This window comes from Rhyacophila brunnea, unplaced genomic scaffold (genome assembly GCF_057557595.1).
Source record: "Rhyacophila brunnea isolate RB1 unplaced genomic scaffold, BYU_Rbru_1.0 scaffold_13, whole genome shotgun sequence".
NCBI lineage: Eukaryota > Metazoa > Arthropoda > Insecta > Trichoptera > Rhyacophilidae > Rhyacophila > Rhyacophila brunnea.
This window is the reverse complement of record NW_028232785.1, coordinates 40270388-40283034: the sequence shown is the minus strand read 5'-3', so window position 1 is coordinate 40283034 and position 12647 is coordinate 40270388. Positions and strand designations below refer to the sequence as shown.

General features: G+C 37.3%; 1 long non-coding RNA gene across 1 annotated transcript; it reads right to left on the bottom strand.

The window, feature by feature from the left end:
• Positions 1 to 809: 809 nt before the first annotated feature.
• Positions 810 to 12148, bottom strand: LOC147077513 (uncharacterized). The gene is made up of 3 exons (XR_015069473.1): positions 11896 to 12148; positions 6075 to 6227; positions 810 to 2018 (listed from the first exon to the last, which is right to left on the bottom strand). It is a non-coding gene; the product is annotated as an uncharacterized LOC147077513 (long non-coding RNA).
• Positions 12149 to 12647: the final 499 nt, after the last annotated feature.

Here is a 12647-nt window from a genome sequence, read left to right as displayed (position 1 = left end):
TCATTTTATGTTTCTTCAGTTTACCGATTTTTAGAATTTTTTTAGAACACACATCGCATTAGTGTCATTTTTCACCAGTGTGTGTCATTCTATGTATTTTGATATGACTGATTTGTTTGAACGATTTAAAACAGACCGCATTTATGTGGTTTTTCGCCAGTGTGTATCATTTTATGTTTTTTGAGTTGAGCATTTGCTACGAACTTTTTAAAACACACATCGCATTGATGAGGTTTTTCAGCATTGTGTGTTATTTCGTGTCTTTTGAGATGAGCATTTGACTGAAATTTTTTGAAACATACTTTGCATTGATGTGGTTTTTGAGCGTTGTGTTTCATTTTATGTGTTTTGAGATTACCAATTTCTAGAAATCTTTTAGAACACACATCGCACTGATGTGGTTTTTCCCCGGTATGTGTCATTTTATGTCTTTTGAGATGAGTAATTTGCAGAAAGTTTTTTAAACACACATCGCATTGATATGGTTTTTCACCAGTATGTGTCATTTTATGTATATTGAGATGACCAATTCGAGAGAATATTTTAAAACACACATTTTTTTAGAACACACATCGCATTAGTGTCATTTTTCACCAGTGTGTGTCATTCTATGTATTTTGATATGACTGATTTGTTTGAACGATTTAAAACAGACCGCATTTATGTGGTTTTTCGCCAGTGTGTATCATTCTATGTTTTTTGAGATGAGCATTTGTTGTGAACTTTTTAAAACATAAATCGCATTGATGAGGTTTTTCAGTACCATGTGTTATTTCGTGTCTTTTTAAATAACCAATTAACTGAAATTTTTTGAAACATAATTTGCATTGATGTGGTTTTTGAGCAGTGTGTTTCATTTTATGTCTTTTGAGATTACCAATTTCTAGAAATTTTTTGGAACACATATCGCATTGATGTGGTTTTTCCCCGGTATGTGTCATTTTATGTTTCTTCAGTTTACCGATTTCTAGAAATTTTTTAGAACACACTTCGCATTGGTGTGGTTTTTCACCAGTATGTATCATTCTATGTATTTTGATATGACTGATTTGTCTGAATGATTTAAAACAGACATCGCATTTATGTGGTTTTTCGCCAGTGTGTATCATTTTATGTTTTTTGAGATGAGCATTTGCTATGAACTTTTTAAAACACACATCGCATTGATGAGGTTTTTCAGCACCATGTGTTATTTCGTGTCTTTTGAAATGTCCAATTGACTGAAATTTTTTGAAACATACTTTGCATTGATGTGGTTTTTGAGCAGTGTGTTTCATTTTATGTCTTTTGAGATTCCCAATTTCTAGAAATTTTTTAGAACACATATCGCACTGATGTGGTTTTTTCCCGGTGTGTGTCATTTTATGTCTTTTGAGATTAGTAATTTGCAGAAATTTTTTAAAACACACATCGCATTGATGTGGTTTTTCACCAGTATGTGTCATTTTATGTAATTTGAGATCATTATTTTTGATGAACTTTTTCAAACACACATCGCATTGATGTGGTTTTTCATCAGTATGCGTAGTTTTATGTCGTTTGAGACTTCCAATCAGCCGAAATTTTTTAAAACACACATCGCACTTATGTGGTTTTTCACCAATAAATACCTTGGTTCTACCACGCTGGGAGATTTTATTCGAGCGAACATTACATTCGTATTGTTTTTCACCAGTATGTGTCTTGTATGACTGAATATGCTGAGACTTTTTGCATGAAACATAGTGACTATTCAGATGATTTACAGATTCAAACACTCCGCAACAATCATTGCAAATAAAGTTACGTGGAAAATATGTAACTCTTCTCAACACAATTCGAACCTCCTTTGGCAAGCATAGTTTCTGAACTTCCTGTTTAATATTTTGTTTATTTATAGTTATCTCTGAATGCTGTATCATATTTTCCATTTTGTTGGTTGCATCTGCTATGTTGTGATTGGCCAGGATATTGTCAACTACTGTCTCTTTTTTAAATATGTCCAGTGGTTTATAAGTGAAACATTGCCGAGAAGAAATCTACAAACAGAATAGAGTGGTACATTCAGTTCAACGATATTGTAGTCTATAAAATCTATAAAAACAAATGCCGCCAATTCGACGCTTGCATTCTGACGGTGCTGCTTAACGGTAGCGAATAGGCACCTTATGAAGGTTCAAAACAACCGTATACTGAGCTTCGAAAACAGTTGTTTGTGACTGATACTGGGTGTGCGGTGGTATAACATTAGGAGCAACGAGGAGATAATAGGCTCTCATCATACTGAGAGTGAAGAGGCGAAATTCGAGCTGGCTGGCCACGTGTGGCAGACGCCAGAAGAAAATTTCAACCTGCTTGCCTGTTCTTAAAGCCAACCGGATTTTGGTGTCCCGGAAGGCCGATAAATACTATCTATAGAGTCTATGCGGCGGAGCTACGGGATGCTGGTTTGATATCGAATGATGCAAGAAGACTGGTGAGTGACAGGAATCTTTGGAGGCGCTTCGTGGTATCTATATGCTTTAACTTAGGGGCGGATATGGCCGAAGTAGTGTACGCTCAGCATCTATAAAATCAGTTTTGAGAACATAAGCATGGATACATCCAAACCAATCCGACCCAGACCACACTCGATTTAAATCGAGCGTATCACGATGGCCTACGTTTGGTGTGAAGCATCAGCAGTTTTCCGCATTGGTAATGTATCTAGAGTAGATATCCAAGACCACGGTCGCCACGCTCTCAAGTGATCTTTGGCTAATTTTAATAATTTTACTCTATTATAAAGTGCTTCGGTAGAGAAAGGTACGGATAATTAAAAAAAAAGAAAAGGAATTTATAAACATATATACCAATAAATGAAGCTAATCAATACGGATAGCAAAATTTCTGTGAAGAGATCTTCACGTCCGCAATTTTTTTTTAAATTAAATATAATTGGTCTTTGTTGCGACCAGGTCAGACGGCCCGATGTTCCCAACAGCTGGTTAGACCAACGTAAGCATATCTTCCCTCTCGGAGCACATCCTCGACATTTTGAGAGGATGTAGTTTGCATCCTGTAGTTCTCCGCCATATGAACAAGTCCAACCAGAGGATATAGTTTGCATCCTGTAGGTCTCCGCCACCTGAACAAGTCCAAGCTCAAATAGCTTGGCAATGAATCTACCATGGCCTGTCTAAACTCACTGGTGTAGTGGTCAGAAGTCAATTTGGTTATCTCCAATCGCCATCGTATATTCGGAAAGAACAAAGATGTGTGCCTGCACTTGATCGAAGCATCCCACTTTCACTGCCAGAAGGGCAATTCACGAACGAAGCAGTGAAAAACACCATTGAAGCACGTAGAGTTTTTAGTTTTACAGGAGATATTGTGTGTATAGAGCTTCGAACGACATGGATACGTGCGAGTGAGAAAGGATTCAGCATGCTTATACCTCATGCCCATGCGTTCGAGTAAGATAGAAAGTAAACATGCCAAAACGGATCGTTTGTGAATTTCATAGAAATTAAATAACATTTTTATCCATTTTGGTAATGACTTCATATTTAATCAGTACTTACCGTTAACGTTGCATGATTAAATCATTCATTGTTGAAGTACGTAGCCAATTAATCTTTAAACAAGGTAGTTACGTCTACAATATAACAATATTACAACACGGAATTTCCGTTGTATTCTGCAAACAAACATGTGTGTTTCTGTATTACAAAATCAAAATACATATTTAAGTGAGAATTTTAACACAAACTAATACTTTCAGCGGTAATAGTTATGTAAAAGATAGAAAAAAATAGAATAACAGCCTGTTCACTACGTACGAATTTTTTACGTTTAATAATATGTTGCTAGCGCCTCTACCGGCAAAGCGTGTATAGTTAAATTGCATACTGTACACGACACCACCGGTCGACTTTTGATATACTTCGTTGTAGTAGGTTTGCGCTTAGGTTGCGCAACCGGTAATACTGCTTCATTCGTGAATCGCCCTCCAGGTCTTCGATGCCGCATGTGATTTGACAGTTAAATAGCATAAAGATTCAGTGTTTATTTCTTAGATAGAACTTACGAAAGGGTTAACTGTCAAACCGATCTGTAATACTGCGATGACTTTTAGACATTTATCATAGTATAGTTTGGCAAAGCAACATGTCACATATTATATCATACGTTATTTGACATAATCAATAACAGTCGTCGATTCGTGAAAGTTAAAATTGCATTATAACGCGAAATTGCATTTAGCGATTTGGCTCATGTTTGCTTATCGGGTATGTCGGTATGGAAAATTGCCGCATGTGATGTGATACCAATATTGACGAGGCCCTAGACTTCATTACATCCACAAAATAGCAGTCTTTGGTTCGGTTTACACGTTGGTGGCATCATCGGACAATATTTCTTCGAAAATGAGGCTGGAGCTCGCGTTAGCGAATCATGTTTAATAATTTTTATTTGAAAATTTGGATGACATTCATCCGGACGAGATGATGGTTTAAACAGGATAGCGCTTGTACTATCGACTTACAAGATGTGACGTTGTAGACGTCACCAACGGGCTAATTAACAATTGTAATAAGTGGAGAGGTTTTTCTCTCGCGGGCAACACAAAAATCCTGCGGTTGGCACTTTAAGCTTCCGGGTTTGATAAGTGGTGGGGGGAATCGATGTCAGGCGATCGAATTTCGTTCGAATCTATTCCTTTTCTGGTTGACCCTTGGGTACGAGAGTACGTGGGAGGAGCGAGTCCCGCTTGACAATCGCCAAGCGGCTGTAAATACATTTCAATTTCATTTTTTAGTATTAATTAATTTTAAGTATTTGTTTTAATTATAACCTCACTCACATGTGGATATTTTGGTTTAAGCTAGGTTAAGTTGCTGAGGACTTATTGTATTAATATCTTAGTTTGCAGACGATAATACGTCTTATGTGTAACGTAAATGTTCGTTTATGTATTATAACATCGTCGTTTATGAACGATGGTGATTTCACTTCGGCGTTATATCGCCATTTTTATACCTTCGTAATTAATTGTTATTACGATTTCGTACCATTGACTTTTAATTACAATGTCATTAAATACAGTGAGGTTAAATTATCACGGTGTTTCATTTAATTTAATTGTATCCTATAATAGTATTATGTTCTTTTACGTTCTTTTCTTTCACAGAAAAGGCTTTGGCGTCCAATTCGAGTTTAGTTTTCAATGCTCGCAATTAACCGCTGCAGCGGTATGGTGGAAATGTCCATCGGATACCAATTGATTCCGATGATCCTTTCCGTAACAGGATTGGAATTCATCAGAGAGATAGTGCGAAAACCCAGTACCCTGAGCTAGCGGTGCCTGTTATCCACATAGCTTGGATAACAGTGTTGGATGAATCGTAGGTTTTATGTGGCCTAGAAGTTATAATTCATTTAACAAAGATGATTTCTTTAGATGAATCTATCAAATAATGGCCTCCAAGGTCAAGCAATTTGACACATCTGAAATATTTCCTTTGGGGCTCTTGAAGTCACTGATGTTGATAAACTAGCATCAATTGGCATATTGAAAGCTAAAATTATTCGTAATATTAAACTCATGACCCCTCTAGCCTGGGGCCCGGGCTCAGGAAGGGCCCGGCGTCACGAGTCGACCAGATAACTGAGATAAACACAAATCAGAAATTTGCTCAAAACATCTGATTTTTAATTGTGTGCTGATACTCGACAACTCCATAATTCAAATGGATTTACATGGGTATTAAAAATACAAAAAATCTCTAAAAATACACCTTAATTTTACCGCGTACAACATTTGGAAAACTTTACTACAGTGCGTCACACTGCCTTTATTCTGAGCGATAGGTAGGGGGGCCACCAAACATCTTAGCCTGAGCAAATAATAAATATATAATAATAAATTGGACGCCCAGATTTTTTTTCGTTTAAAGCAGCTGCGGTGGTTATAGATTGTACGAAAAAATTTTAAATAGTTAATGTCATGTATATTTATATATCTTTCAAATAAAAAATATCTAGAGTTAACATGTGTTATTTTGTACAAGTTCCATCGGTCTTAAAAAAACAGCCTTTGTTATTAAACGTACCTGGTCTAATGGCTTGTATTGTAGATCAGAGCAGCCAGGTTGAGTTAATTCATCATAAATTTGGTGGATTGCATTTTCAACAAATTCTTCTTTCATGAGAACTCCCTCATCATTTTTCTCATGCTTAATATTGATCACAACGTTTTCACTCTCCTGAAAATAAAATCATTATTAATAATAATATTATGTAATAGTATCACCATTAGGCGGCCATATACGTACAGTTTTCGTAAGAGGTTGAACATGCCAGTTAATACGTAATGGCGGCCGTACAGTTATCTTTGGTAGCTAATGCTGCGCCCATAGACGGACAGTTTTCGACCTGTCAGATGTGTGCCATGTTCAAACAGCCAGCGACCCCCCACTCCCGTGTTTTTGTAAAACTGTTGGAATTTCAACTCACCGAAAGTTTTCGGGTGACGTTAGCTAGCTGTGTCATAAAGTAGGAGTAGCTGGCGCGATTTGGCGGCAAATTTTGACAGTTCTGTCATAATCTTCTAAGTTCGGTCGATAAGAAGTATATTATTTTTGTTGCGTATTCTTTTGCTACTCATATTATATAATTACGAATATTGTGAAGTGTCAACTAGGTACGGCAAACAATATTTTCCACTACTTAAATACAAAAATATGTCTAGGTATCATGGAAACAGACGCCAACTTGCAATTGCATGTTGTGCAATGTATGTCCATGACAGGGCGATGATGGCTAATACTATGACTAATTTATTCAAAATAAAAGAATCTGGACATATATTTACACAAACAATAAATTGTAATCATAATAAATCTAACAAAATCAATATCGTTCAACATACCCTACATAAAACTAGTTTAACACTAGGTAGGTACCCATGTGTATGATCTCCGCGAACATAACTTCCACAGTTTTTGACACTTGATCTGCCACAGACAATAACTGCACGTACGTCTGTTGACAGTTCGACAGATTTAAATGGGGTAGTTAAACTGATCTGTGGTGTGGCCACTAACGTACAGTTATTGAACAGTTATTGTCTGTGCCATGTTCAACCTGTTACGAGAACTGTCCGTTTATGGCCGCCTATTATGATCAGCAAGAGCCGAGCCAACTGCTGGAGAAGGCCTACAAAAGCTTTTTCTTCTGCAATCAGTGGCAGCCAGTGAATGACTGCATTCGGCAAGTGATTTCATACTATCGTAATAGATTTTTGGGTTTCCATCGCGTGTTTTTCTTCATTCTTTCCTCGACATTTCGGGCTCGTTGCAGAGGCCATTATCAAGAGAAAATCTATCTTAGAGAACTGCTAAAATCTCGAAAAGAGAAGGAAGAACACGCGGTGGCAACCAAAAATCTGGTTAATATACAGATTGTCGCGATACCAATGGTTATACGTGTTCAAACCCGTCGAGTTTCGTATTTTTTTCCATGATTTTTTCTAGTGGGTATATATAAATCTGAGGTGTTTCTATGTGATGTATGTTCAATATATGGAATGTTACATTCTCAAAATATTGTGAATTGAGGCGTCTAATTTCAAAAAGCGATAAATCCACATTTGGTCAAATCGAGAAAAAAATACGCACGTATTCTTTGTATAATTTTACACAATTGAATGAGTATTGATCTATAAATTCCAAAACGCGACATAACCCTACGAATAAAAAATTAAGTCTCGATTTATTACAAAAAGCGCCAAGTTCGTGTATCATATTATTTAAAGCTTGGTTGATTTCGCGCGTGTTTAAGTCAACCAATAAGAGAACGTTCAATATTGAAAAGAGCGTATTCCATGCTGTAGCATCTGGTAAACTCATGACAGTGCCATGGAAATATGTACCTTATGCGGCATAAATTAAAAAGTGAGGTACAAGTAGCGCCATGTCCAATTTTATTTTGCCTATATTTATTACATTTAAGAGTTTATCGGCTGAAATAAATTGCTATTTGGTTCTAATTTCGACATGGAATACAACGGAAAAAATAATCTCACGTTAAAACAAATAATTGAAGCTTGAAACATAAAAACGTTCTTTCCCGAAAATATTGAATTGTGGACTTGTCGCTTTTTGTAATTAGACGCCTCAATTATTCATGGAATAAAAGAAATGGTTTACTAAGAAGAAATCAAATCAAGCATCAACAAGATCGAGTTGGTAACCGAACCATTCCGTTTAATTGCTATAATTTATTGACGATGATAGCTCGCCACGATCATTGAATCTGGTTGGATCTGCGAGTCTGATGGTGTAATCAGGCCTTTGCAACACAACGATCGTCGCCGAATTCAGCGGTGATAAAATCATTTGTATTCGCTACTAAATAACAAACAGATACAGATAGCATTTTCAAAACCCAATGTCCTTATTCGTTGATAAAAAAATAATACTAAAATGATGAAGGACAATATTTTGATATAAGTACTTACGAATTCCATAAGCTCGCGGAATCGTAGTGAAAGTAGCAAGTATTGGGATTTTTATTGTGCTATTGTTAGGCCACCCGCTCGCGTGAATACTCAAAAAAGACGAGAGTGAAACTCCAGTATCTAGATAATGTAGGTATTTCAATGGAGGCTCGCTAACGGAAAGACTGGAATCTCGCGACCGAAATCGAAGAAGCGCGACAAATGCTAGCCTCAGTCTCTCAGTTTCGAGTTACCAATAACACAGTGGTAGGTATAGGTAAATCATTCTACAGTGGCACCATAGGCGATTTGCGCGTGTATTGAATTGCTTGCGACAATGCCTGTTTCAATGCTAGCAAACAATACCACTACAACTGCAAACCGCATTTGCCGTACCCATGGTGCCACTGTAAAACGATTTACCTATACCAATATCAGTGGATTCGATGACAAAACATATTTTCTTTTCTTACCAAAATTGGTAGCACTGAACTGAACAAGAAATAACAAGCCATGACGTCATAAGTTAAGACCATACTTCACCGGGGCTCTGTCTAAAACGATGATACTCAACCTTTTTTTTCTTCGGGCCAAATACATTTACTTGTAAAGTAACGTGGGCCGCATCACTACTGGTGTGACGACAAAAATCATGAAAGCCCCCTTTTTTTACAAAACATTTTTGAGATTTAAAAAATTATGCGTGTTTTTTAAATTAATCGTGTGCAATAGCAACACTCTTATACCAGATCTGATGTGGACCATAATGACAATCCTCTTCGGGTGTCGAAAAAGTCGAAACGAATCTCAAGATATACGAAATTCCTGATAATAAATGTGTTTCGGGCCGCACATAAAAGCTTAAAGAGCCGCATGTGGCCCGCGGGCCGCAGGTTGAGTATCGCTGGTCTAAAAAGATCGTGACTGCGCGACGCGAAGATTGTGCAAACGACGCGTGCAGAACAAAACATAATTTGTCATAAAAATACAACATGCGTCCATTTAGTGTTATGTTTGTTGTTCTATTTGTAATAATAATTATATATTCATTGATATGTTTTCTTTTTCAAGTAAATGGGTAACGTTTTCTAGTCATATTTACACGATTTAAAAATTAATTTACCCGACGCCATCACATGTTGACAGCTCGACTTTCGCTCTTTGATTGGCAGCCAGTCCGAAATTTCGTCGCACCTATAGTGGAAAATTATTTGCCGTTTCACTGGAGTATGCTCTTAAAGATGGGCGAACCGATTTTCAATTTAAAATATATGGCAGATGTTGAAAAATACTTCTTCCACGGCGCTACATCCTGGGGTGGGATTTCGCGAGTGGAGAACTACAAGGTTCTAAGTGTTTGTCCTTGGAGAAACAAAAGTAACAATGAGGCAGCTTAGAATACTACTTCATTGTTGGGTTTGCTTTTTTAAGGACGAACACTTAGAACCTTGTAGTATTCGGTTCGCGATTTGGCCTCCTCCACAACCGCTCTCCACTCACTCCGGTCTCTCACACTTCTCCAGTTACCGGGTTTTCCTATATGAAGCCAGTCCACTTCTACGGCGTCAGCCCATCTCCTTCTTGGACGGCCTCTGGGACTCTTCCGTTGGGGTAGCCACTTTGTCATGATCCTTGGCGCTCTAACTTCAGGCATTCTCTCCACATGTCCCGCCCATCGTAGTCTTTGGGACTTACAGTATCTTATGATTGTTTGTCAGTATAATTACAGGCTGTCAGAATATTCCCGTAAAGATATTACGGAAAAACTTAGAATGAAGTAGGTAAGACAATGGGTTTGACAGTTTGTATCTAGGGGCGGCATGGTATATGAAAGTATGGTGAAGCCGGCATGTATGGTGAAAAAGTATGGTGAAACAGGTTGGTAATCAATTTGCGGGAAATTTCCACGTTAACATTATGTTATATGGGTACGTTACAGTGACCAAAGTAAATCCTCCGTGATGCCCTGCATTTTTTTATCACGTCGCCATTTCTCGTGAGTTATCGGCTGTGGTAGGCATGCTTCATTCAGTTGTATGAGGAAGCCAAATCGTTGCCTATCTTTACTTTTAATACATATATGGTTTGTATTTATGAGATAATTAGTTTTCGGTATCGCCGTGTGCGAAGCATGTCACTGGCCAGTTTGTCAGATTTTAGTTCGTGCGTGAGCAGATGGCTTTTTTATGTAAGTATACTCTCGTGCAATGTCAACTTGATTGTTCTATTAAATTGCTTCCAATCTTAATTCTATGATGATTATTTAAAAAAAATGTCACGTATTGAGCTCCGTGTAGTAATTAAATTCCTCACAAAATAGGGAAAAAGTGTGGAAAGTAGCCAACATGAAATGAAATTGGTTTATTGCACTATGTTGTGGTAAAACCGTGATTTACAAATGGTCACGTTTATTTAGAAGGTTGAAGTTGAATCCTGGGACTGGCAAGTACACATATTGTTTTTCAATATGTAGGTAGTATGTCAGGAATGGCGCCCTCAAATTACAATTATTGAATTCACGAGTGCACGAATTGTACCAAGGCATACCGCGTAGAGATCAGATTTTCACGCCCTATTATTCAGTTACTCTTTATGTCTCATTTTTGCTCTATTCTTTACCCAGGACTTGAGTTTAGTCGTTTGTAAAGGTGGATGTGGGTAGTACTTTATTACAAACTTGCGGGGTAAAAGCGAGTGAGTGTATACTTTGACTATTACTTTTACTATTATTTCATCATATTACATTATACCCAGTTTACCTTACAATTGTGCAAACGACGCGTGCAGAACAAAACATAATTTGTCATCAAAATCCATTTCTCCTAAAAAACAAAATCTGTTAATACAAACCTCTAGTGGAGACCCATATGATCCTATTAGGATCGGACATGGTATCTAGGAAAGAAGTTGGTGACCGCTGTGGAAGGTCAAGTGACGTCACTACACATGAAATGGTACTAAAAAACGACGTGGTTTTTCAGTTCCAACACAAAACAGAACAGTGACAAAACAGAATGTGACAAAACAGAACATGACATGACACCTCTCCATACCGCATTGTGCTACTCTAAGTTTCTGAATCTCTCTTTTACTTAGCCCCATGCTTCACACGCATATGTGATTACGGGAAGCACACACTGGTTGAACACTTCGCGCTTTAGGCACAGTGGAAGGTCACTTTTGAAGACATTATTCAGGCGGCCAAAAGCACTACAGCCTAGCTTTACTCTGCGAACAATTTCATCAAATATACATCCATCTATAGACACTTGTTGTCCCAGATAGATGTAGGTTCTCACCTGTTCGAGCTGAATGTTATTGAATATAACATTAGTAATTGTTGTTCATTTAGAAGAATAGTCGTGCTTACTTCCGTTTAGAATTCGACTTCGCATTTGCCAACAACCTAAAGAAATTATTAGGAATCTACTTACCTCTTTGAAGTGGATAATATTGCTGTCATCCTCGATATTTTCCTGTTTGACTGACACGTCAAATCGACTTTCGCTCTTGAAGTGATTTGGGTCAATTCTTTGACATTTGCTATCGCTGATTAACTCCGCGGTTTCTTCAGGCAATATTTCATCGATTGTTTCGGTTTTTACTTCCATTTTATGCGACATTTTACATCAAAATCTGTCAATACCTTCACAACACCGTCGCATGTCACTGTCTATGCCATAGACTAATAAGCTATTGCAGTCTACCATAGACATTAAGATATGGACTAAGTGTTGGCATTTTTTATAACCACGCAGACCAAATAAATTATAGAATTCCTGTAAATATTATTATAGCAGCTATCAATGACATTATTAATGGACAAGTACAGTAGCCAGCAAGCAAGTTCGCGCACAGCGACATTCGCACATGTATAGGTTGACGTCACGCAATTATCTCCATTATGCGATATCACCATAGATAAGATACTTATAGATTCGCAAGAGTCGAACAAAATTATTCCCGCTAAACAGCGCCATCTCTGAGCTGTACCTGAACTACGATCGAAAAAGCCCGCCAATTTTGAAAATATATTTTAATTAAAAATTGGATTATAAAATAACATACACTCAATTATTATCGAAGTTATATATTTTTATTTTTCGTACTTATTTCTACAGTCATATTTAAATTGAGTATGTCATAAAGACAAACCCGATATTAAATATAATTGTGGAAATAAGTA